This window comes from Mobula hypostoma, chromosome 15 (genome assembly GCF_963921235.1).
Source record: "Mobula hypostoma chromosome 15, sMobHyp1.1, whole genome shotgun sequence".
NCBI classification, from domain to species: Eukaryota; Metazoa; Chordata; class Chondrichthyes; order Myliobatiformes; family Myliobatidae; genus Mobula; species Mobula hypostoma.
The window spans coordinates 1,421,967-1,445,732 of record NC_086111.1 but is presented as its reverse complement, the minus strand read 5'-3'; the positions used below and the strand labels follow the sequence as shown (position 1 = coordinate 1,445,732).

At 42.6% G+C, this 23,766-nt stretch overlaps 1 protein-coding gene across 2 annotated transcripts in view; it reads left to right on the top strand.

Moving 5' to 3' along the window:
- ippk (inositol 1,3,4,5,6-pentakisphosphate 2-kinase) overlaps positions 1–23,766 on the top strand; it is a 129,375-nt gene that overhangs the window by 627 nt on the left and 104,982 nt on the right. The gene's annotated exons all lie outside the window — the stretch shown is intronic.

Sequence of the window (23,766 nt, the reverse complement as noted above, 5' to 3'; positions counted from 1 at the left end):
ATTCATGGTGTAATGCTTTAATGTTATGAAAATACACTAGATGTTGGAAATTTGGAATATAAAGATAGCAGATACATTAGGTATAAACTAGTAAGGCCTTATATATCGATAGATGAAATTGTGAAACTAGCGACTTTTTATGTTAGAGTAAATCGTCTCATTTGAAAATTGAAATGAACGTCTCTGCTTTATTCAGTATATTTCTATTTTTATTGGCCCATGCTGGGATATTATAACAAACTTTGAAAATACCAATTAAACTGTTCTATTAGTTACTTTGCTGCCGGTGAGTATGTAATATTAGATCTAAATTTCAATGAATACAAAACTGCATAATCTTTCTTGATAGATCGCCGTCACATTCCAGAATTAGCCAGGTGAATCTCATTTATTACCTCCAGTGCGGCTGTGTTATTTTTTTAAGAGCACCAACAGTGTACACAATGTTCTAGGTGTGTCTTCACCCTGTACAACTGGATCAAAACATCCTTGTACTTACATTTCAAAAAAATGTATTTTGTCTGAAATAGTTGCTATCTGTTTGTGATTTATGCACTGGAACATCCCAGATCCCTATGTACATAACTCATTTGTAGCCCCTCTCCGTTTAGATTGTAGGTGCTTGGTGCCTGTGAAACACAGCATTAGGTTTGCAATTTTCTGATGGAGAGAAGAGGACATCATTTGGCAGATAGGAAATAAATTTGGCAATTTTAATTACTGCTAGTCACAGTAGTCAATGTTTCAGAATGTTCTACATTCTCTGTAAGTGTACACTTGAATTTCACCAAAATATTGTGCGCCATAACAACTAAAAAAAATTTCCCTTTCTGAACTCTGAAACAAACATATTGAAATAGATGCCATCTATGAGCCCCTAATAAACAAACATATCAAAATAGACGCTATCTGTGAAACCCAAAGAGCCAAAAATTGCGAACCAATAGAATTCGAAGGTCAACTGAACGTGTTGCCAATCAGGACTGGGGCAGGTGACTGGGGGCCTATATAAACATGAGCACTCCCAGAGAGAAACACCAACAACTACACACTGAAGATATCACCTTGACTGGTGATGAAATGCCTGCAAGCTGATTGCCAAGCTCAGTGAATTTGCATCGCTGCTTGACTTGTCTTAAGTATTGAACAATGTTGTTGATTAAGAACACGTTGTCTAGCTGAGTGACACGGTGTTTCACTGCTTTCAATCCAGTCACAGGAAATAAATTGCTTGCAATGGTTTTTTTCTTCTCTCCCCACAGTTTCCTTGAGAATCCACATCTTTGACGTTCAATTATTACATTATTCTGTAGGTCACTAGATCAAGGGTTCCCAACCTCAGGTGCACAGACCCCTTGCTTAATGGTATTAGCTTATGGCATAAAAAAGGTTGAGAATCCCTGCACTAGACTTACGTCAGACTATTGACAAGCCACAGCCAATTGACATACTTTATAATTGACAGTGGTTATTGGGCGCCACTCTCCTTTGATTGTTAGAATATTGTCCCGAGCAGTCTTTACGAAGGGTAGAGATGTTATAATGGAGGGTTGGGAGGGGAAGGGTTAGATTCCTACTGAGAAGATCAGAACCAATGGCATTTCCTGTGATGTTCCAGTAAAAGCATGCTCATAATGGTAACACTTGAAAGTAAGTAAGGAATGATGGGTCTCGTGAAATTGCTATCAATATCAAGGCCAGCCATGGCTAGTGTGAGTAGCATTGTTGCGTGAATGGAGAGAAGTACTGGTAGATATGAAGCAGCTTCTTTATTTGACAAAACAAGACACACCAGGCATCATATGGAAATGCTTTGGGTCAAAAGGTCTGCTTATGCCAGCACTACACACATTTTATGTGCTAAAGATAACAGAAAATTCAGGACATGTCAAATAAATCCAAATTTACAATCTTCCCACCATCACACCCAAGCAAGTGTTAATCACAGTTGCATGCATGCAATGGGATATTGATTGGACTATGCAGACAATCAGCCTCTTTCCTGGTCTGCGAACCTATTGTTCAGAGCTGCATTAAAATCAAATACACAATTCAGATCTGAAGACTGGTGGCCGAAGTTATCTGGTAAATGTGCTAAACCCAAAAGTCGCTCTACCAAATGGTACAAGATGTACATCTTGCAGTCAGGGGGGTGGGGTGGAAGAGAAGGAGGCAACAACTGTAGATACCTTGGCCGCAGAAAATATTTCCAAGGAACTGAAGCACATTATTCAGTAAGCTACTCACCCAAGCAAGTGCTGAATGTGGTTAAACAAGTCTCTTTTGGAAAGTAATGCCTTTGCATTTCTTTATCTTGAGGGATAGGACAGCTGATTTAGGCTTTGAAGCAAAAGATCACTTTAGTTTTGCACTAAGTAGTGGAACTTGGAGTGTTGGTGCTTGCCTTCTGAGAATAGGGCATTGAACATAAGAGTTGAAACATGTTATAACTTTAAATACTGATTGGATTGCACTTGGAATATTGTGTGGCAACTCCATTGCCACATTGTAGGCCTGATGTGATTTCACTGGAGAGAGTCCAGAGTAGATTCACCAGGATGTTGCTTGGATTGGAGAACATGTGTTATGGAGAGAGATTGGATAGACAGGGTCTATTTTGTATGGAGCAGAGGGACTTGAGGCTGATCTGTTGGAGATGTATCACATTATAAGAGGATAAGTAGTCAGAAACTTATTTTTATGCTAAGTTTTTATTGAGTGTTTGAAATATTGAACTTGATGGCAAAAGAAGGGGCAAAGTCAGATGCAATCTTTGCTTTTAAGAAATATTTAGACATTTCAGCAAGACATAGTTGGATGTAGACGTGATTTGGCAAATAGGATTACTGTAGATTGGGGTTAGGAAGGTTACCTTGGGAAAAAGATTCTGACTATTCATGCTTCTCATACATTTGTATACCTCTATTAGGTCACCCCTTCAATCCATGGAAAACAATTGACTGTGGAGATAATGCCAAGAATTATAGAACATAAGTTTAAGTTTTTATTAAACAATGACGTGGAGAACCTAAGGGTATTCAACAGCTGATCTTACAGTGGTGTGGCACTGCTGTGCAATACTTATTACATTCTCAATCTCTTTCTTCCTCCCTCTCCCCCTCCCCCCCTTCATATGGTGTGTAAAGAATAACAGGGACAATAGAGCTTGGTTTGGTGTCACCTCCACCTCAGAATATCCAGTTAACATCAAGGGTGTGGCTGACAATATCCAGGTAGCATTTTATTAACTGCAGCATTAGTCCATGGATTGCCATAGTGTGCTGTCCGTAAACTGAAACTCACCATTGATTGCAGCAACACACATCAAAGTTGCTGGTGAACGCAGCAGGCCAGGCAGCACCTCTAGGAAGAGGTACAGTCGACATTTCAGGCCGAGACCCTTCGTCAGGACTGAAACGTCGACTGTACCTCTTCCTAGAGATGCTGCCTGGCCTGCTGCGTTCACCAGCAACTTTGATGTGTGTTGCTTGAAATTCCAGCATCGGCAGAATTCTTGTTGTTCACCATTGATTGAATTGAATGGTGAGTTTCAATACACAAAGTTCTACCCAACATGACAAGATATGAAAACCTTGCTTTATTCAAGGGATACAATTGTATCTGTGCAAAATACTATTCACGCTTTTGATCTAGCAGCAGGCCTTTGACAAAATATTATCCATATATATGATGGCTTGGGCTCCAAAACTGGCCTTGGGAAGGGACTACATAATTGAATGCTTCCATTCTAAGCAAACATCAGAAAACTTCATCAAATGTTAAATCTGGGCATCTATGTTTTCTCCTCTTGCTTGTTTGTTTATTGTGTGGAGCCTTTGTTGAATTCAGGGTGACTCCAGGCACAATATGCCTCTGTATATGGATGGTGCCATCTACCTCAATCCACCATCTACCCACAGATTGATTAGCATTTGAAACTATTTAAAAATGGCTTCTGTAAGGTGGGCACGAGAAAATCTGCAGATGCTGGAAATTCAAGCAACACACATCAAAGTTGCTGGTGAACACAGCAGGCCAGGCAGCATCTCTAGGAAGAGGTACAGTCGACGTTTCGGGCCGAGACTTCCTAGAGATGCTGCCTGGCCTGCTGCGTTCACCAGCGACTTTGATGTGTTGTCTGTAAGGCGGGGGCAGAATCAACTGCAGCAAAAGCGTTGTCTTGTTCTTTGGCAACTGATCTACCTGAAGGTGCTGAGGCAACATGGCAGTGACAAATGGTGAGCGTAAAGCAGAGGTTGGGAATGGGGAATATAGTGTTCCCTCTGATCGAAGGAAGGAATCTGGTTATTAGGAGTAAGGTACTTTCAGTGTTGCAATACACAGCACTGAAAGAAAAACAATCTCGATCTCATTACATGTTGCCCACTGGCTGCAGTACAAATAATACCTCTCATCAAGCATGACTTGGGTGACAGGTTCATGAGATTTCTACCATCATTTTGTATGATTCCTCCCCATTTTGTAATACTGATTATCTAAAATATTATGGCCATATGCTACTTAGCAAATAACATCACCTTCACATTAATTAGATTAGTTCAAGAAGGCAGCTAATTATTACAATAAAGCTACCTTGCTAGTCACACCTATATCCATTACGTTTAATGCAAAATTAATTTGAGGTTACTTCAGTTGTAATTTCCTTTGAAGTAATAAGAAGGCTCCTACAATAGGCCTGAAAGGCTTCATCAGCTTTTCTTCAAAAACTATTCTTTGTTATCATTTACTACCAGCCAGTGATTGATTGTATCTCTTACTTTTCCTCCCACTGTTACCATTAACAATCAGTAGAATTATGTGGTATATATTTAAAGATTTGGTAATACTAAACTTACTCTGGTTTGCAGGGAACAATTGACTGTCATTAAATATATTATGTTGGCTTTACAATGATGAACTGTAGGTGACTTGAGAGCATTGATAGATTTTCACTGAGACACCAATGAACATCAGACTGGAAAATTGAGGTGTGTTTTATTGTGAAATTATAAATAATTTTCCAGCTTTTTGGGTGCGTGTTTTCCAGTTCTCACACCAATCATGTGGAAAGGAGCGAGGGAATGACTTGACATCCATATACTACTAAAACTCATGCTCTGTCTGTTTGTGACCTCCAATTAGTGCAAACGGTGCATTACAGCGGTACTTTTTTTTGGCTAAATTGAATTAAAATGCGCTAACTTACAGAATTCAGGCAAAGTTCAGGGTTGTATATTCGTATAAAATTGCTCATTCCCCAAAAATCAACAGGCTGCCTTTCACCCAAGACCCGATTGGCCATCATGGAAATCGCGACGCCACAGCCCGACGCATGCGCACGGCCAGCCTCAGCAGCTTGGAGGCTTTGGTGTTACTGCTTCCTATCTTCTGTCAAGCATTAGGGTAAAAATATATGGGTAGCCTAATTATGCCACGTGGAAAGAGAAAGGGGACATTATGGTCAAGAGATGACGCCAAACATCGTTGGGAAGCAGCAAGGAGAGAACAACAATCGGATGAGGCCAGGGACACACGACTCCAGGATCAAAGAGTCAGGACAAAAAGGATGAGAGAAGACGAGACAGAGGAGGGGAGGCATGCACGTCTCCAAAATGACAACAATAGGCACAGATGGAGGAGAGAACAAGAATCCGATCAGGCCAGGGCCGCACGACTCCAGGATCAGAGAGAAAGAACAAATGGTAGAAGAGATGAAGAGACAAAGGATGAAAGGGCTGTGCGTCTCCAGAATGACAAAAACAGGCAGAGGAGGAGAGAGGAAGAGACAGAGGAGAAAAGGAAAGATCAACTCGAGAATAAGCGGCACAGAGAGAGTTACTGAAGACGACAATGGCTGCGTTCGACGACAGTACCTCGACAGAGAAAGAACAAGGCAAAATGCACGACTCGGATGCTGTCATATTTCTGCTGATGTTGGTTCGATGACCAGAGTATGCCCTCACTGTCGTGCCTTCCTATTCACTGGAGAAACCGCACATACTTTATACTTTATTGTCGCCAAACAGTTGGTACTAGAACGTACAATCATCACAGCGATATTTGGTTCTGCGCTTCTCACTTCCTGGATTACAAATATTTAATATTAAAAATATTAAAAGTAGTTAAAATTAGTAAATATTAAAAATTTAAATTATAAATCATAAATAGAAAAATGGGAAGTAAGGTGGTGCAAAAAAACTGAGAGGCAGGTCCGGATATTTGGAGGGTACGGCCCATATCCGGGTCAGGATCCGTTCAGCAGTCTTATCACAGTTGGAAAGAAGCTGTTCCCAAATCTGGCCATACGAGTCTTCAAGCTCCTGAACCTTCTCCCGGAGGGAAGAGGGACGAAAACTCTGTTGGCTGGGTGGGTCGTGTCCTTGATTATCCTGGCAGCACTGCTCCAACAGCGTGCGGTGTAAAGTGAGTCCAAGGACGGAAGATTGGTTTGTGTGATGTGCTGCGCCGTATTTACGATCTTCTGCAGCTTCTTTCGGTCTTGGACAGGGCAACTTCCATACCAGGTTGTGATGCACCCTAGAAGAATGCTTTCTATGGTGCACCTATAAAAATTAGTTAGGGTTTCAGGGGACAGGCCAAATTTCTTTAGTTTTCTCAGGAAGTAAAGGCGCTGGTGGGCCTTCTTGGCAGTGAACTCTGCTTGTTGGAGCAAGTCAGGTCATTTGTGATATTGACCCCGAGGAACTTAAAACTTTTGATCTGTTCCACTTGCGCACCACTGATGTAAATTGGGTCGTGCGATCCGCTACTCCTTCTGAAGTCAACAACCAATTCCTTCGTCTTGCTGACGTTAAGGGATAGGTTATTGTCTTCGCACCATGCCACCAGGTTCTTAATTTCCTCTCTGTACTCAAACTCATCATTACCCGAGATACGGACTACGATTGTTGTGTCATCAGCAAACTTATATATTGAGTTTGATGGAAACTTGGCTACACAATCATGGGTGTACAGTGAGTACAGCAGGGGGCTGAGTACACAGCCTTGTGGGGCACCGGTGCTCAGAGTGATTGTAGGGGAGACACATTTCTGCTGTATGAAGGGACAGGTCAGGTTAGGCAATTTGCAGCCTCTTCCTAATGAACTCTTTAGTTTGTACAGCAATGATGAACCTATTGCAAACGAGTTCAGGAAGAACATCAGACAATACAATTGCATCTTCCAAATGACATCCTTTGGTGCCAAAGAAGTCATTCCAACTAGGAATCGATGGAATCCTTCTGTGATTATTCAAGGCCAAATCCATCATTATGTGGGACATTTAATTCCAGCCCAACCCAGCAAGCCCGATTCCTTCAAATTTACTTCATGGATATTTAATGTTCATTCTAGTCACATATTTGTCTTGCTATGCATCTTTCTTCTTTATATAAGCTGAGTTTTAATTTCCAAATCAAAGAGATAGCAATAGCATTCAGGAAAATTTAATGTTCATTCTGGTCACATCAGACTGCACTACCCTTCTCTCAAAGGGTGCCCCAACGGGTCACCCCGTTGTCTAGTGTATGTACAGAATTGAAGAGGTTAAGTACATGTCTGAAAAACTTCTGTAATTGGTTCTTTAAATTAATAGTATTGGAAAAAGATTTATGGTTTTTTTGTACCCTGGTCCCACATTTTTGCGTACCACAGTTCCCAAGGAGACATTGGATTGCATGAAAATAGGCACTTGGCAAGGTCCAATAAAAAGAAGCTAGATTTAAGTGGAGCTACCATTGTGTTGGGCCAGTGATGGCGGGAGTTGAGGCTTTGGCTCAGAGGGTTCAGTGAAGAGAGGTGTATTCGTTCTTTATTTTCTTGTTGCACATTTAGAGCAGTGGGGATGCCAAGTCGGATAGTGGAATGCACCTCTTGCGGAATGTGGGAAGACAAGGAGACCTCCGGTGATCCTGATGACGATACCTGCAAGAAGTGCATCCAACTGCAGCTTCTAACAGACTGTATTAAAAAGTTAGAGGTGGAACTGGATGAGGTGCGGATAATGTGGGAGGCTGAGGGGTTGATAGACGGGGTATAGAGGGAGGTAGTTACAGCCAAGGTGCAGGACACAGGTAACTGGGTGACTGTCAGGAGGGGGAAAGGAGAGAGGCAGCCATTGCAGAGTACCCCTGTGGCCATTCCTCTCAACCACAGGTATACTGCTTTGGATTCTGTTGAGATGAACTAGCAGAGGAAGGCCACAGCAGTTAGGTCTCTGGCACTGAGTCTGGCTCTGGCTCTGGCTCTGGCTCTGAAGAGAAGAGGGAAAAGAGGTGAGCTGTAGTGATGGTGGATTTGTGGTTAGAGGAGCAGAAAGGAGGTTCTGTGGATGAGAATGAAATTCCTGGATGATAGTTGCCCCAGTGTGTCAGGGTCAGGGATATCTCTGATTGAGTCCACATCATTCTTGTATGTGAGGGTGAGCAGCAGAGGTTGTGGTCCACATCAGTACCAATGACATGGGTAGGATGAGTGACAAAGAAAACATAAGAGCATAAGAAATAGGAGCAGGAGTAGGCCAATCGGCCCATCGAGCCTGCCCCACCATGCAATAAGATCATGGCTGATCTGTCCGTAAACTCAGCTCCATCTACCTGCCTTTTCCCCATAACCCTTAATTCCCTTACTATGTAAAAATCTATCTAACTGTATCTTAAATATATTTAGTGAAGAAGCCTCAACTGCTTCCCTGGGCAGAGAATTCCACAGATTCACCACTCTCTGGGGAAAAACAGTTTCCCCTCATCATCCTAAATCTTCTCCCCTGAATCTTGAGGCAATGTCCCCTAGTTCTAGTCTCACCTACCAATGGAAACAACTTTCCTACTTCTATTTTATCTATCCCTTTCAAAATTTTGTATGTTTATATATGATCCCCTCTCATTCTTCCAAATTCCAGCGAGTATAGTCCCAGGTGACTCAATCTCTCCTGATAGGTTAACCCCTTCATCTCTGGAATCAACCTGGTGAACCTCCTGTGCACTGCCTCCAAAGCCAGTATATCCTTCCTCAAGTATAGAGACCAGAAATGCATACAGTACTCCAGTTGCGGCCTCACCAGTACCCTGTATAGTTGCAGCATGACCTCCCTGCTCTTGAATTCAATCCCTCTAGCAATGAAGACCAAAATTCCCTTTGCCGCCTTAATAACCTGTTGTACCTGCAAGCCAACTTTTTATGATTCATAAACAAGCACTCCCAAGTCTCTCTGCATAACAGCATGCTGCAATCTTTCACCATTTAGATAATAATCTGCTCTTCTATTATTCCTTCCAAAGTGGATGATCTCGCATTTACCAATGCTGTATTCCATCTGCCAGACCTTGGCCCACTCACTTAACCTATCTATATCCCTCTGCAGACTCTCCACCTCCTCTGTATAATTTTCTTTTCCACTCAGTTTAGTGTCATCAGCAAATTTTGCTACGCTACAGTCAGTCCCCTCTTTCAAATCTTCCAAATAAATGGTTAACAGCACCGATCCCTACGGCACCCCACTCACCACTGACTGCCAACCAGAGAGACACCCATTTATACCAACCCTCTGCCTTCTATTGGTTAACCAATCCACTATCCATGCCAATACACTTCCTCCGACTCCATGCATCCGTATCTTATTTATAAGTCTCTTGTGTGGCACCTTATCTAACGCCTTCTGGAAATCGAAGTATACAACATCCACCTGTTCCCTTCTATCCACTGCACTCATTATGTCCTCAAAGAACTCCAGTAAGTTTGTCAAACAGGACCTGCCTTTTCTGAATTCATACTGTGTCTGTCTAAATGTTTTGCTATTTCTTCCTTAATGACAGCTTCAAGCATTTTCCCGACTACAGATGTTAGGCTAACTGGCCTATAGTCGCCCGTCTTTTGCTTACGTGCTTTTTTAAAAAAGTGGTGTGACATTTGCTGTCTTCCAATCCGCCGGGACCTGCCCAGAGACGAGAGAGTTTTGGTAAATGATTACCAATGCGTCTACTATAACCTCCGCCAATTCCCTCAGCACCCTGGGATGCATCCCATCAGGACCATGGGACTTATCTACCTTCAGGCCCTCTAGTTTGCTCATCACTATCTCTTTAGTGACAGTGATTTTTATTGAGGTCCTCACCTCCCATTTCGTCCGTAACATCATTCTTTGGCATATTGGGCATGTCCTCCACTGTGAAGACTGACACAAAATAGTCGTTCAAGGCCTCAGCCATTTTCTTATCACCCAATATCAATTTCCCCTTCTCGTCTTCCAAGGGACCAACGTTGACTTTAGCCACCCTCTTCCACTTTATATATTTATAAAAACTTTTGCTATCTGTTTTTATATTTTGTGCTAATTTACTTTCATACTCTGTCTTCCCTTTCCTTACTTCTTGTTTAGTTGTTCTTTGTTGCTTTTTAAATTTTTCCGAATCCTCCAGTCTCCCACTAATCTCTGTGACTTTGTACACATGAGCTTATAATTTGATACTATCTTTTATTTCCTTAGTTATCCAAGGCTGGCTCTCCCCACACTTACTGTCCTTACTTTTGACTGGAATATACTTTTGTTAAGCACTGTGAAAAATGTCTTTGAAAGTATTCCACTGTTCCTCAACTGTCCTACTAAATAGCCTGTGCTCCCAATCCACATTAGCCAACTCCTCCCTCATCCCGTTGTAGTTTCCCTTGTTCAAGTATAATACACTAGTTTTAGATCTAACTATTTCATCCTCCATCTGTATGCGAAATTCAATCATACTATGATCACTCTTTCCAAGAGGATCACTGACTACAAGATTGTTAATCTTACCTGTCTCATTGCACAGGACTAGATCTAAGATTAGTATTTTCCCTTGTAGGTTCACTAACATGCTGCTCAGGAAAGCCATCACGGATGTATTCTATGAAGTCCTCCTCAAGACTTCCTTGATCAACCTGATTCACCCAATTTATGTGGAAGTTAAAATCCCCCATGACAACTGCCGTTCCGTTCTTACAAGCCTCAGTTATTTCTTGGTTAATCGCCTCTGCCACTGCAATATTTTTATTAGGTGGCCTATAGACAATCCCACCAGTGATTTTTTTTTCCCTTTACTATTCTTAATCTCTACCCAGACGGACTCAACATTCTGCTCCGTATATCTTAGATCGTCTCTCACAATCGCCCTGATCTCATCCTTAACTAAGAGCGCCATCCCACCTCCTTTGCCTTCCTGCCTATCTTTCCGTATTACCTGATACCCTTGGATATTTAATTCCCAGTCATCTCCACCTTGCAACCAGGTTTCTGTAATGGCCACTAGCTTGGTACTGATCTGTGCCACCAGTTCACTAACCTTGTATCTAATACTACGGGCGTTTAGATAAAGTGCCCTTATACTCGTCGTCCTTTTAGAATCTATGACCTATGTGACTTTTGCTTTTTACTTTTATGCACCCTACCCTTACTTTTTTCTTCACTAACTGTAGCTTTGGTCTCTGCATCACTTTCCTCTTCTTTTCTGTGTGGGTTCCCATCCCCCTGCCATTTCAGTTTAAAACTTCCCCAACAGCACTAGCAAACAATCTCCCTAGGACATTGATCCCGGCCCTGCCCAGATGTAGATCATCCGGACAGTACTGGTCCCACCTCCCCCAGAAGTGGTTCCAACGCCCCAGGAATCTGAGACCCTCCCTCCTGAACCACCGCTTAGGCCACATATTCATCCTAACTATCCTGCTATTCCAACTCCGGCTAGCACGCGGCATCGGTAATAATCCTGAGATTATTACCTTTGAGGTCTTACTCTTTAATTTATCTCCTAGCTCCCTAAATTCAGCTTGTAGGACCTCATCCGGCTTTCTTCTTATATTGTTAGTACCTACATGCACCACGACAGCTGGCTGCTCACCCTCCCCTTTCAGAATGTCCTGCAGCCTCTCCGAGACATCTCTGACCCTTGCACCCTGGAGGCAGCACACCATACGGGAGTCCCGTTTGCGGCCACAGAAGCTCCTCTCTATTCCCCTTACCGTGGAATCCCCGACCACAACAGCTCCGTCACTCCTTTTCTTGCCCTCATGCGCAGCAGAGCCACCCCCGGTGCCATGATCTTGGCTGCTGCTGCCTTCACCAGATGAGCCATCTCCCCCAACAGACTCCAAAGTGGTACATCTGCCTTGGAGGGAGATGACCGCAGGAGACTCCTGTACTAACTTACTTCTTCTACTACCTCTTCCTGTTGGTCATCCATTTCCTATCTTTCCTTAGATCCTTAAACTGCGGTGTGACCAACTCACTAAATGTGCTATCCACAATATTTTCAGCATCTCGAATGCTCCAAAGTGAGTCCACGCACAGTTCCAGTGCCGCCAGGCGGTCTATCAGGAGCCGCAGCTGGACACACATCCTGCACACATAGTCTCCAGGGACACTGTCAGCCTCCCTGAGTTCCCACGTGTCACAGGAGGAGCATGGCACGGGTCTGAGCTAACCTGCCATGTCAGAGCACCGACAAAGGACCACAGGGGAAAGGGAAGAGTCGGCTGGGGAAGTCAAAGGCCGTTATCTGTGAATCTCTGCAAGTCAGTTCTTCGCCTTGACCCTTCTTCGCCAAAGCCCTATCACTCTGCTACTCTCTCCCTCCGCTGCCCGCTGTATATGGCTGTCTTCTTTTTAAACTGTTCCTGCTCTCAACTGGCTGACGTCACATGCCTGCACAGTCTTGCCTCTCTTTACCCTGAGTAGTAAAATGCCTTCTCTTGGAAAATCCTTTCAAACATTCCACTCGCAGCCTTCTTGCTTCGAACCTAGGGTTCTGAAGAGTGAGTTCAGAGAGTTGAGTGCTAAGTTAAAGGACAGGACCTGTAAGGTTGTGATCTCAGGATTGCCACCTGAGCCATGTGCTAGTAAGGCCAGAGCTAGGCCGATCCTCAGTTTAACTTGTGGCTAAGGAGATGGTATAGGAAGGCGGGCTTCAGATTTTTGGATCATTAAGTTCTCTTGCAGGGAAAGTGGGATCTGTACAGAATGGACAGTTTGCGCCTGAACTGGAGGAGAACTAGTATCTTAGTGGGCAGGTTTGCTAGTGCTGCATTGGGGGTTTAAACTAGAGTTACAGGAGTAGCGACATCACTGCCGGACCCCGGAACAGATGTGCCCAGGTTCAAATCCAGTCAGGCCATTCCTGAGTACACTTTCCATCCGTGCCGGGTTGAGTGTTGAGCTCGCAACTCGACCACGTAAAATAAAGAAACGTACTGTACTGCGAAATGTCTGTGTGAGGAGTGGCCCGCCACACAGTCTCTCGTTCCACTCTTTGTAAGGCATGGAAATGCCTGACGCTGGCCTTTCAGGCCTGAGTCAACGTCATCATCATCATCTTACAGGAAGATGGGAAATGGAGTGCCAGAGCAGTTAATGAAGTGGTTGTGGAGAAAGATGTTGTTAAGCCTATGTACAAATTCAGCAATCAAATTTAGTTGAAGCTGGTGGGGGTTAATGTTCTGAGCTGCGCAAATTTCAATACAAGGGGTATTGTAGGAAAGGCAGATGAGCTTAAGGTGTGGATCAGCATGTGGAATTGTGACATTGTAGCCATTAGTGAGACGGTTGCAGGAGGGGCAATTCTGGCAGCTCAATGTTCCAGAGTTCCATATGATATGATAGAGCGGGAGGGATTAAAAAGGGAGAAGTGGCATTATTAGTCAGGGAATATGTCATGACAGTGCTCAGTCAGGACAGAGTGGAAAACTCATCTAGTGAGGCTTTAAGAGTAGACCTAAGAAAGAGGAAAGGTATGACCACATCAGTGAGTTTATGTTATAGACAACCTAACAGTTCACTGGACTTAGAGGAGCAGATTTGTAGAGTGATCATACTGTGTTGCAAGAACAATAAGGCTGTTAAAGAAGGTGATTTTAACTTTCCACATATTGACTGGGACTCCAGTACCGTGAAAGGGCTGGATGGGCAAGTGCTTGCCAAATAGGTTCAGTTTCCTTAATCAGTACATAGAGAAGATGTGATGGTAGATCTCCTATTAGGGAATGAGACGGGGCAGGTGACAGAATTTTTTGCAGGGGAACACTTCGCATGCAGTGATCAGTTTCAAGGTAATTACGGTCTAATCCTCGAGCTGAGATTCTAAATTGGAGAAAGGCCAATTCTCATGGTATCAGAAAGGATCTGGTGTGTGGATTGGGACAGATGTGAAAAAATGTGCAGGTTCTGGAAATCCAAAGTGGCACACAGAAAATGTTGCAGCAGCTCAGCAGGCCAGGCAGCATTTATGGAAAAGAGTAAACAGTTGAGGTTTCGGGCTGAGGCCCTTCATCAGGACTGGAGAGGAAGGAGAGAAGTCAGAGTAAGAAGGTGGGGGGAGGGGAGGAAGAAGTACTAGGTGGCAAGTGATAGGTGAGTCTGAGGGTGGGGTTGAAGTAAAAAGCTGGGAAGTTGATTAGTGAACGAGTTAAAGGGCTGCAGAAGGGGGGATCTGATAGGAGAGGACAGAAGACCATGGAAGAAAGGGAAGGGGGAGGTGATGGGGAGGTAATGAGATGAGGTGAGAGAAGGAAACAGGATGGGGAAATGGTGAAGGGGGTGGGCAATTACTGGAAGTTATAGAAATTGACGTTCATGCCATCACGTTGGATGCTGCCCAGATGAAATATAAGGTGTTGCTTCTCCAACCTGTGTTGGTCTCATCATGTCAGTAGAGGAATCTCATTCATAAGGCCAATGATGTTGTGGGGATGGAACTGGACTCTCTGACGGTAGTGTCTGAAAAGAGGATGTTGTCCAAGTTGCATGCCATCTTGGACAATGTCTCCCATCCACTACATAATGTACTGAGTGGGCACAGGAGTACATTCAGCCAGAGACTCATTCCACCGAGATGCAACACAGAGCGTCATAGGAAGTCATTCCTGCCTGTGGCCATCAAACTTTACAACTCCTCCCTTGGAGGGTCAGACACCCTGAGCCAATAGGCTGGTCCTGGACTTATTCCATAATTTACTGGCATAATTTACATATTACTATTTAATTATTTATGGTGCAACTGTAACGAAAACCAGTTTCCCCAGGGATCAATAAAGTATGACAATGACTATGACTATGGACTGGTATGTCAGAATGGGGAGTAGAATTGAAATGTGTGTCCACCAGAAAAACCTACTTTTTGTGGCAGACAGAGTGAGGATGTGCAATCAAGTGATCTCCCAGTCTACATCAGGTGTCATTGATGTATAGGAGTCCATATTGGGATCACTGGAAATAGTAGATGACCGCAATAGACTTGCAGTTGAAGTGTCGCCTCACCTGGAAGGACTGTGAGCGCCAGCTGCCTGTCTTTTGATCGCTCTGCTCCCAGAGAGGGGAGAGACTGCTGCAGTGCTCAGAGTGCTGCCCAGGTTTTCTGCAGTTTGGATGTGGACTTGGACTGTAGACTTTTTTTTCCCAGTCTTATAGTTTTTTTATACTCTGTGTTTTCGCCCAATCTTTCTCGTTTTTTTGTGTGTGTGGGGAGGTGGAAGATATAGGTGTTAATGTGCCTGTTCTGTTTTGTTCATTTTTTTGGGGGGGGGTACTTGGGGGCTGATGATCATGTTCCCTTTTTTTTTCCTTCCTTGGTTTCATGGCTACCGGGGAAGAAGAATTTCAGAATTGTATTCTTTGATAACAAATGATGTTTTGAACCTTTGAATGCTGTCATAATCTGATTTTCTCATTGGTAGTTTGTAATACCCACTTTTTTTTGGCATGTGCGTCTGTGTGCGTGCGTGCCTCAGTGCGTGTACGTGATGATGTCTTTTTCATGCTTTTACAAGGTGCGGAGTGAGAGAAAGAGAGAGACTGTGTGGTGCGCCACTCCCCATACAGACATTTTCGCAGTATTTTTCCCTTTATTTTACGAGGTCAAGTTGCGATCTCGACACTGAACCCGGCACGGATGGAAAGCGTACTCAGGAGCGGACCCGACTGGATTTGAACCCGGGAACCGCCGTTCCAGGGTCCGGCGCTGATGTCATTGCACCACCAGCCGGCCCAGTAATACCCACTTCTTAAATCCAACACACTGAACCAGTTGCTTCCACTTAAGCAGGCCAGAGCATCTTCGTTCCGTGTGTCTGTATATCGGTTTAGGATTGTATGTCTGTTCAGTGTTGTATAAGCAACACACATTGGTATTTTCCTATTCTTTTTCCTGACAGCTATAGGCGGTGCAGAGGGACTTCTCGACTCAGTGATAATTCTAGCTTCCTTAAGTTTCAGCAGGTGCTGCCCAACATGTTTAAACTCTGCTGGTGCTGGCCGGCAAGACTTCTCTTGGAAAGGTGTGTCCTCCGTCACTCTGATAGTGTGGTGAGTACTCTTGGAGCAGCCAACATCAAACGCCAGTAGAACAGACATTTTTGTGTTCTAACATCTGATCAGTTAGCCTCTTTTTTTTTTCCCCATTCCTCCGGTATTCGTGAGTCATCAAAGTTGAATGAATTTGATGTCAGCTTTCCTGATACAGGAGACTATTTCTCCTTTTCCTCCACCGGAAAATTAGAAACTACCGTCAGAGGACAGAGATTCGCAATCTGTTTGAGGATGATATCTTTTCTCGAGGTGTCCCTGATGATCACTGTTGTCCTCTCAGCGTAGACAGCCAAAGATTTCTGCAGTTCAGATCTCACCAGCACTCCTGCAAGAAAGAGCCACTTTTCTTCCTGATCATCAGACAGACCCACAAGAATGGTTGGGGTGCTGGGCACTCCTGAAAATTTGGGTGTTCCGGTCACTCTTTTATTCTCATTGTCCTGCATAAGAGAAACTTGCAAATTCTCAAAATTCTCTGTGTTCAGAGAACCATGTCTCTGAATGGATGACTGACAGGGTTCTCAGAAAGCTCTCTCCCCTTCCCACTGTATACGCTGCCATGAGCCTTCTCACAATGGAAGTGTTTGTTCCCACAAGAATGGAAGCTTTACCTTTTATGACCAACTCTAGTGTATCTATAGTCTGAGCTACTCCAACATCTTTCTTTTTCAATCTTTTTTATTGAGTTTCAAATTGATAAGCATAACAATAATGATACAAAGAGATGGTGATTACATTAATAACGGTTAACGTAACCAGACACAGACTCCGAGTAACATATTTAATTTAACCCTCCCAATCTCTTGATAACTGAACATGAAAAAGATTTTTTAAAAAGTTCTTACCCCCTACACTAAAAAAAATCAAAACAAAGACTGGGCTGCCATGTTTCATCGGTTAAGATCATTATTTGTCATTAACTCCGCTCCTCTATACACAAACAAAAAGTTATTAAAAAGGATTTGGAAAAGGTCAGCTTACATCATATGAAAATGTTGAATAAATGGCCTCCAAATTTCTTCAAATTTAACTGAAGGATCGGTGGTACCACTCCTAATTTTTTCCAAGTTTACACATGTTCTAGTTTGGGAAAACTATTGAAATGTAGTAGGGGGATTAGAATCTTTCCATTTAAATAAAGTGGATCTTCTGGTTATTAATGTAACAAGTACAATCAAACGACAAGCTGAAGGGGATAAATGACTAATGTCTGTCATTGGTAGTCCAAAAATTGCAGTAATAGGAGGAGGTTGTAAATCAATACGCAAAACTACTGAAATAATATCAAATCAAAGTTGCTGGTGAACACAGCAGGCCAGGCAGCATCTCTAGGAAGAGGTACAGTCGACGTTTTGGGCCGAGACCCTTCATCAGGATTAACTGAAGGAAGAGCTAGTAAGAGATTTGAAAGTGGGAGGGGGAGGGGGAGATCCAAAATGATAGGAGAAGACAGGAGGGGGAGAGATGGAGCTGGACAGTTGATTGGCAAAAGGGATATGAGAGGATCATGGGACAGGAGGCCCATAGAGAAGGAAAGGGGGGGGGGAATCCCAGAGGATGGGCAAGGGGTATAGTCAGAGGGACAGAGGGAGAAAAAGGAGAGGTAGAGAAAGAATGTGTGTATAAAAATAAATAACGGATGGGGTACGAGGGGGAGGTGGGGCATTAGCGGAAGTTAGAGAAGTCAGTGTTCATGCCATCAGGTTGGAGGCTACCCAGACGGAATATAAGGTGTTGTTCCTCCAACCTGAGTTGCCCATCCCTTGCCCATCCTTTGGGTTTTCTCCCTCCCCCCTTTCCTTCTCCCTGGGCCTCCTGTCCCATAACCTAAAAAAAACGCTGATTATCCTCCTTCCTTGCATGAGTTTCGTGGGCAAAGATAATCTCAGCATTCAATCTATGAAAAACTTTAAAAATCTTCTTCTGTTTAATCGGATTATTCAAACCATTCGTATTCCATGAAACAAAGTTAATAATATTATCCATTGTACTTGAATAAACCATATGGTATGTAAAGGGTTAACCTTACTGCGTAGGAAACTCATGAATCAGGAAGAGGGAAAAAGATTTAAAGAGGAACCGGAAGTCACGACAATTCAGACATATTTGTAGTTTCAGATCAGCCCAGATGGAAAAAACTAAACTAAAAATAGCCCCACTCCCAACCCATAAAAGCCTGAAAACTGGCCAATAGACAGCCAGAAAGCTATCTAGACACTTCCCTACCCCCATCTCTCTTGAAGGCAAGTCTCCAAAATTGAAAAGAATACAGAACACCACCGACAGTCAAAACATTGATAAAAGAATACCATAAAAAACACCAAACAAATGTTTAAAAAAAAGCCATTTGCAAAACATTTTGAAAGGCAAAATCTTGGAAAGTGAAACAAAATACAATCTTATAAATCAAAAACAAACAATTGAAAATAATAAAATAAAATAATAAAGGGAAATAAAAAGGGAACTTTAACATAAAAGCATGATAAATACCCATACTCCAAAACAAAGTACGAGTATTATCAAACCGAGGGCAAAATTCTTCAAACTTTAAAAGTCCAAATCTATGAACCGGTTATTAGCTTATAAACCAAATGAATACAGGCATGAAGAAACAGTAAATTTATTATACATCTGAGATTGAACATTGATCCTCAAGGAATTGATGAGGTTCATCCACGGATTTAAACCATTTACGTGATTTATCAGGCAGAACAACCCTTAGGCGAGCTGGAAATAGAGCTGGTTGGGACTTTCTTTGATAGAGCTGGGACATCACTGGTTTAAAAAGCGATCTTTTGCGCATTACCTCAGGACTGTAATCTTCGACCAAACAAAACTTGAGGTCTCCGTGTTCAAGAACCCCTTTCCGACAGGCAATTCGAATTAAATGCTCCTTGCTGTGCACATAGTGGAACTGGAGTGTAACAGGTCAAGGTTTCCGTTCTTTAGGGGGTTTTGCTCTTAGAGCCCGGTGAGCATGATTAAGTATAGGGGAAGTAGAAAAAATTTCGGAGCTGAACACGTCCATTAAAAATCGAGAAAAAATTTAGTAAGGTCACCACTCTCAACGTCTTCACGGAGTCCTACTATTCGCAAATTCTGTCTATGACTGCGATTTTCCAGGTCGATAACCTTAACTTTATACTGTTCCAGTGTTTGAGTGGTTGAAGTTAATTTCTTTTCCAACAAATCTAGCTTGCGGTCTCTCTGTCTGCCAGCTTCATGGAGTTCGGAAATTTGCCACTGTTGTTTTTCACTCTCGCTTAAGTGCTCCCAGTCTACTTTCGATCTCCTTTAACAATACTTCCAAATTTGAAAATCTTGTATCGGATTTATCATCCAGGAGCTTCGACATAGCCTCCAAAGTGAGTTGAGACTTCGGCTGTTGAGAGTCACCTTCTCTCCTTCTATTTCCATTACTGGCTTCCTTGCCTTCGGCTAGTACCTTTTTCCCTCTGGTACACATTTCCAGTGATTAAAAAACAAAGTTCAAGCATATAAAAGTGTTATAAATACTTTAATATAGATTGAAAAATGAACAGAGCAAAGCCAAAATGCGACTTAATCCAGCTAGTGCCCCAAGAGAGCTCCAACATCTGCTTCTGAAAACTCCCGTTTCAACAACAAATAACCATAAGCCCCCATATCTCGAGCACTGTCAGGAGTCAAAGGTAAATGTGTCAACTACTAGTTGTAAAAGGATTTGTAATGTAAAGTAACTTGAAAACCTGTTCCATATAGCCCCAGCATAATTGCCTTCAATCTATATGGAATCATCAGAACTTGGCCCAACTAAGCCTTCAGGAATAGTGTTTTGAATATTGATATTTCTGTTGAAACACTGATTGGAAGGTATTTGGTCTGGGATGTCAGTTCGTTCCATTACTGGGTTTCTCTGTAGTTTCCCATCTTTTTCTGTTAGATTAACTGCTGGTTTACTTTTTGAAGATTTTCTTGTCTCTCACAATCTCGCCTGAAATGTCCATCTTCTCCACATTTGTAAGAGAAAATCCCAGGCCTATCCTCAGTCAAGAAATCCTTTGCAGCAGCATTTTTCTTTTTCACAGTCAGGTTGGGTTTTCCGGTGGATGTGTCATGTTTAGCTGCAACATTAACAGACCTCAACCGAGGCATCTCAGCTTGAATGTTTTTCACCCCAATTCTCAACATTGAGGCATCATGGATTAATTTAGCATCAGAGGCTGCAACAGAAGATATTACTTGTCTTTTGGAATCACTTTGCTCTTCGATAATGTTTTCCTCCTCTCTGACTTCTCTTAGTAACTCAGTAAAAGATCAAGTATCTTGTGGGTCATTCGAATACATAGAGCAACCAAAAGGTTCACTTTATTATCAAAGTATGTATGCAGAATATAACTCTGAGATTCATCTTCTTCAGGTAGCTATGAAATACAGAAAAAAACCATGAAAGTCGTTGAAATAAAAGACATCAGCCCCCCCACACGAAAAAGAAAATAAAACAAAATCTCGTAAACCCAAACCCCCCCAATCCCTCCCTTGCACAAAACTAACAAATCTCCATCCACAAAATGGCAGCTAGAACATCAAACCTCAAACCCCCCCCAGTCCCCCCCTTGCAAAAAAACTAACAGATTCCCCCACACGGAAAAACACCAACAAGAACAGCAGACCTCAAATCCCCAATTTGTCCCTCGCACAAAAAACTTAACATGTTGCTGACAAGGACATTGACACCCCAAATCCCCAACCCACCATCAATGACAAGAAAGAAAACACAGAATACTGAAGGAGACAGATATAAACTACAGTCCACATCAATAATCACATAAATCTCAGAATTTCTAAAACATCCTCTCTTAGCATCAAGGATAGCGACTGCTGACCCACAGCCTTCCAGCTGCCAACCCGCGGCTTCCTTTGCATTTGCTTCGATATTTCAACGCTTTGGTTACTGAGAAATGGAGTTGATCGTAGCTCTGCCCTTCTCCTTGAGGCAGCTCACGCCCGTGGTCCTATCCTGGAATCTTCTTGGAGATAGCAGAGTGCTAGATCACTCGATCGAACCCCAAACTGTAAGTCGTGGGCTCAAGCAATTTCCAAAACACAACTAAGATAAAAAGAAGACATAGAAAAAGTGAAATAATTGACTATCTGGAAGATGTTGCTCGAGGAATCGTTTGGTGGCACCATCTTGACCAGAACCATGTCTTGTGACAGTGCACCTTCACAACTTGCTCCATTCTCAAGCAATTTATCTCAGACAGTTGAATGCCCCACTTGCGGCATAAACATTGCAGCAATTGATTCAACCTGGCTAAAGGATTTTCTGCTTTTAGCAACATTACTACATCAGTGGCAGGACCCTTTAAACTCTCTACAAATCTCTGTTTTTCTTATATTGTCTGAGCATTGCCATTTGTCAACTAATGAGATGTCTGATCCTCTCAAGCCTCGTATTTTTCTTTTCCATTTGGCATGGGTTTGACTCCAAAGAACATTCTCAGCTTAACCTTGAATTTCAGTAATTTTGCTGTAGCCTTTATGTGATGTGATAGCAGAAACCAGCTCAGTATTTAGAGCAACAGCTGAAGAACTTAGTAGGTTTGTAACAATAGTCAGAGCTTTCCCTTCATTCCTCAGAATAGGGAGCAACTGAAACTGAAAATCTTCACCCTTAGCAGTTTCCATATCACACACCTTAATCATGACATACCTTAAATTGTGCAAAAAATATCCATTGTGGATGATGCCTCCAAAAATGTAACCTTCTCACTGTAGGCGCTTAATTAATTAACTATTACTGTGAATACCAACTAACAGCAACACAACTCTACAATGCATGAGAATAACGATGAAAAGGCCTTTGCCAATAAATATATGGGTCTAGAATGGATATGATTTGGATAAACACAAAAACATAAATCTTGAATTTTTTAAGGGAAAATAAGACCATTACCTGTATGAACACTAAGACACTTATGCAAATCTACTGTTCACTAGGAAGCCATAATTCAGCTCATATGTGAGATGGGTTTTTCTTTATTTTGTTTGCTATAGTTTAAAATATTTTGTCAATACAATTTCAGTATAAATTTATATTGGTGTGAGCTGAATTATTTGCACATTCTCAGTGAAACCGTAGTCTGCGTCAGGATTTTTTGACACCTGTATCTGTCTGTTCAAATTTGGTTCTGTGCGCATTTTACCACGTTCTTCACCCATGTTTGTTGTCCGTCTCCATTCTATCTTATGCTCTCTGCAGAAAATGGCTACCTGTTCTTTTCCCACACTCTCTGTAGAATGGCTACTCCTGAGGTCTGTTTCTTTTTCTGCGGCATCTTACTGGCCAAAATTTTAACAAGCCAAATCCTGTTGGCTAATTCAGCAAGCCTAAATTAGTAATCATTTAAAATTTCATTTTAACAACAAAAATGAAATGCTCTATTAAATAATGTAATTAAAGGAACACTTTTATATAGAGATTTGCATTTTGAAGAGCTCTGCAGAATATGAAGTGTCCAAAATAAAGCATGGTCTTAAACCAGGGTGTTACATACAGATATATTAAGAGGAAAAGGATAACAAGGAACAAAATTGATCCTTTTGGAAGACCAGAGTTCATAGAGACAAAAGAGGTGGAGGAGATCTTAAATGTTTTTTTTGTGTCTGTATTTACTGGGGAGATGGGCATAGTCCATAGATGTGAGGCAATGCAGCAGCATATAGGTTACAGAGAAGGATGTGTTAGTTAATGCAAATTAAGGTGGATAAATCCCCAGGATCTGACAATGTGTTCTCATGGACCCTGTGGGAGGCAAGTGCAGAAAATGCATCTTTAGTCATGGGTGAGGTGCTAGGAGATTGGAGGATAGCTAATGTTGTTCTGTTTAAGAAAAGCTCTAAGGTGGGCCAGCTGGTGGCACAATGACATCAGCGCCGGACCCGGGAGCGGAGGTTCCCGGGTTCGAATCCAGTCGGGTCCGCTCCCGAGTACGCTTTCCATCCGTGCCGGGTTGAGTGTCGAGATTGCAACTTGACCTCGTAAAATAAAGGGAAAAATATTGCAAAAATGTCTGTGTGAGGAGTGGAGCTCCACACAGTCCCTCTCTCGTTCATCGCCTTGTAAAAGCCATGAAAAAGACATCATCACGCACACACACACGCACACGCGCAGACTCGCACGCATGCAGGCACACGCCAAAAAAACAGCTCTAAGAATAAGCCAGGAAATTATAGGCTGATAAGTCTAACATCAGTAGTGGGAAAGTTATTGGAATGTATTCTAAGGGACTGGATATATAAGTATTTGGATAGGCAGGGACTGACTAGGGATAGTTAGCATGGCTTTGCGTGTGGTAGGTCATGTCTAACCAATCTTAGAGTTGTTTTGAGGAAGTTACCAGGAAAGTTGATGAAGGCAAGGAAGTGGATACTGTTTGCCTTGACTTTAGCAAGGCCCT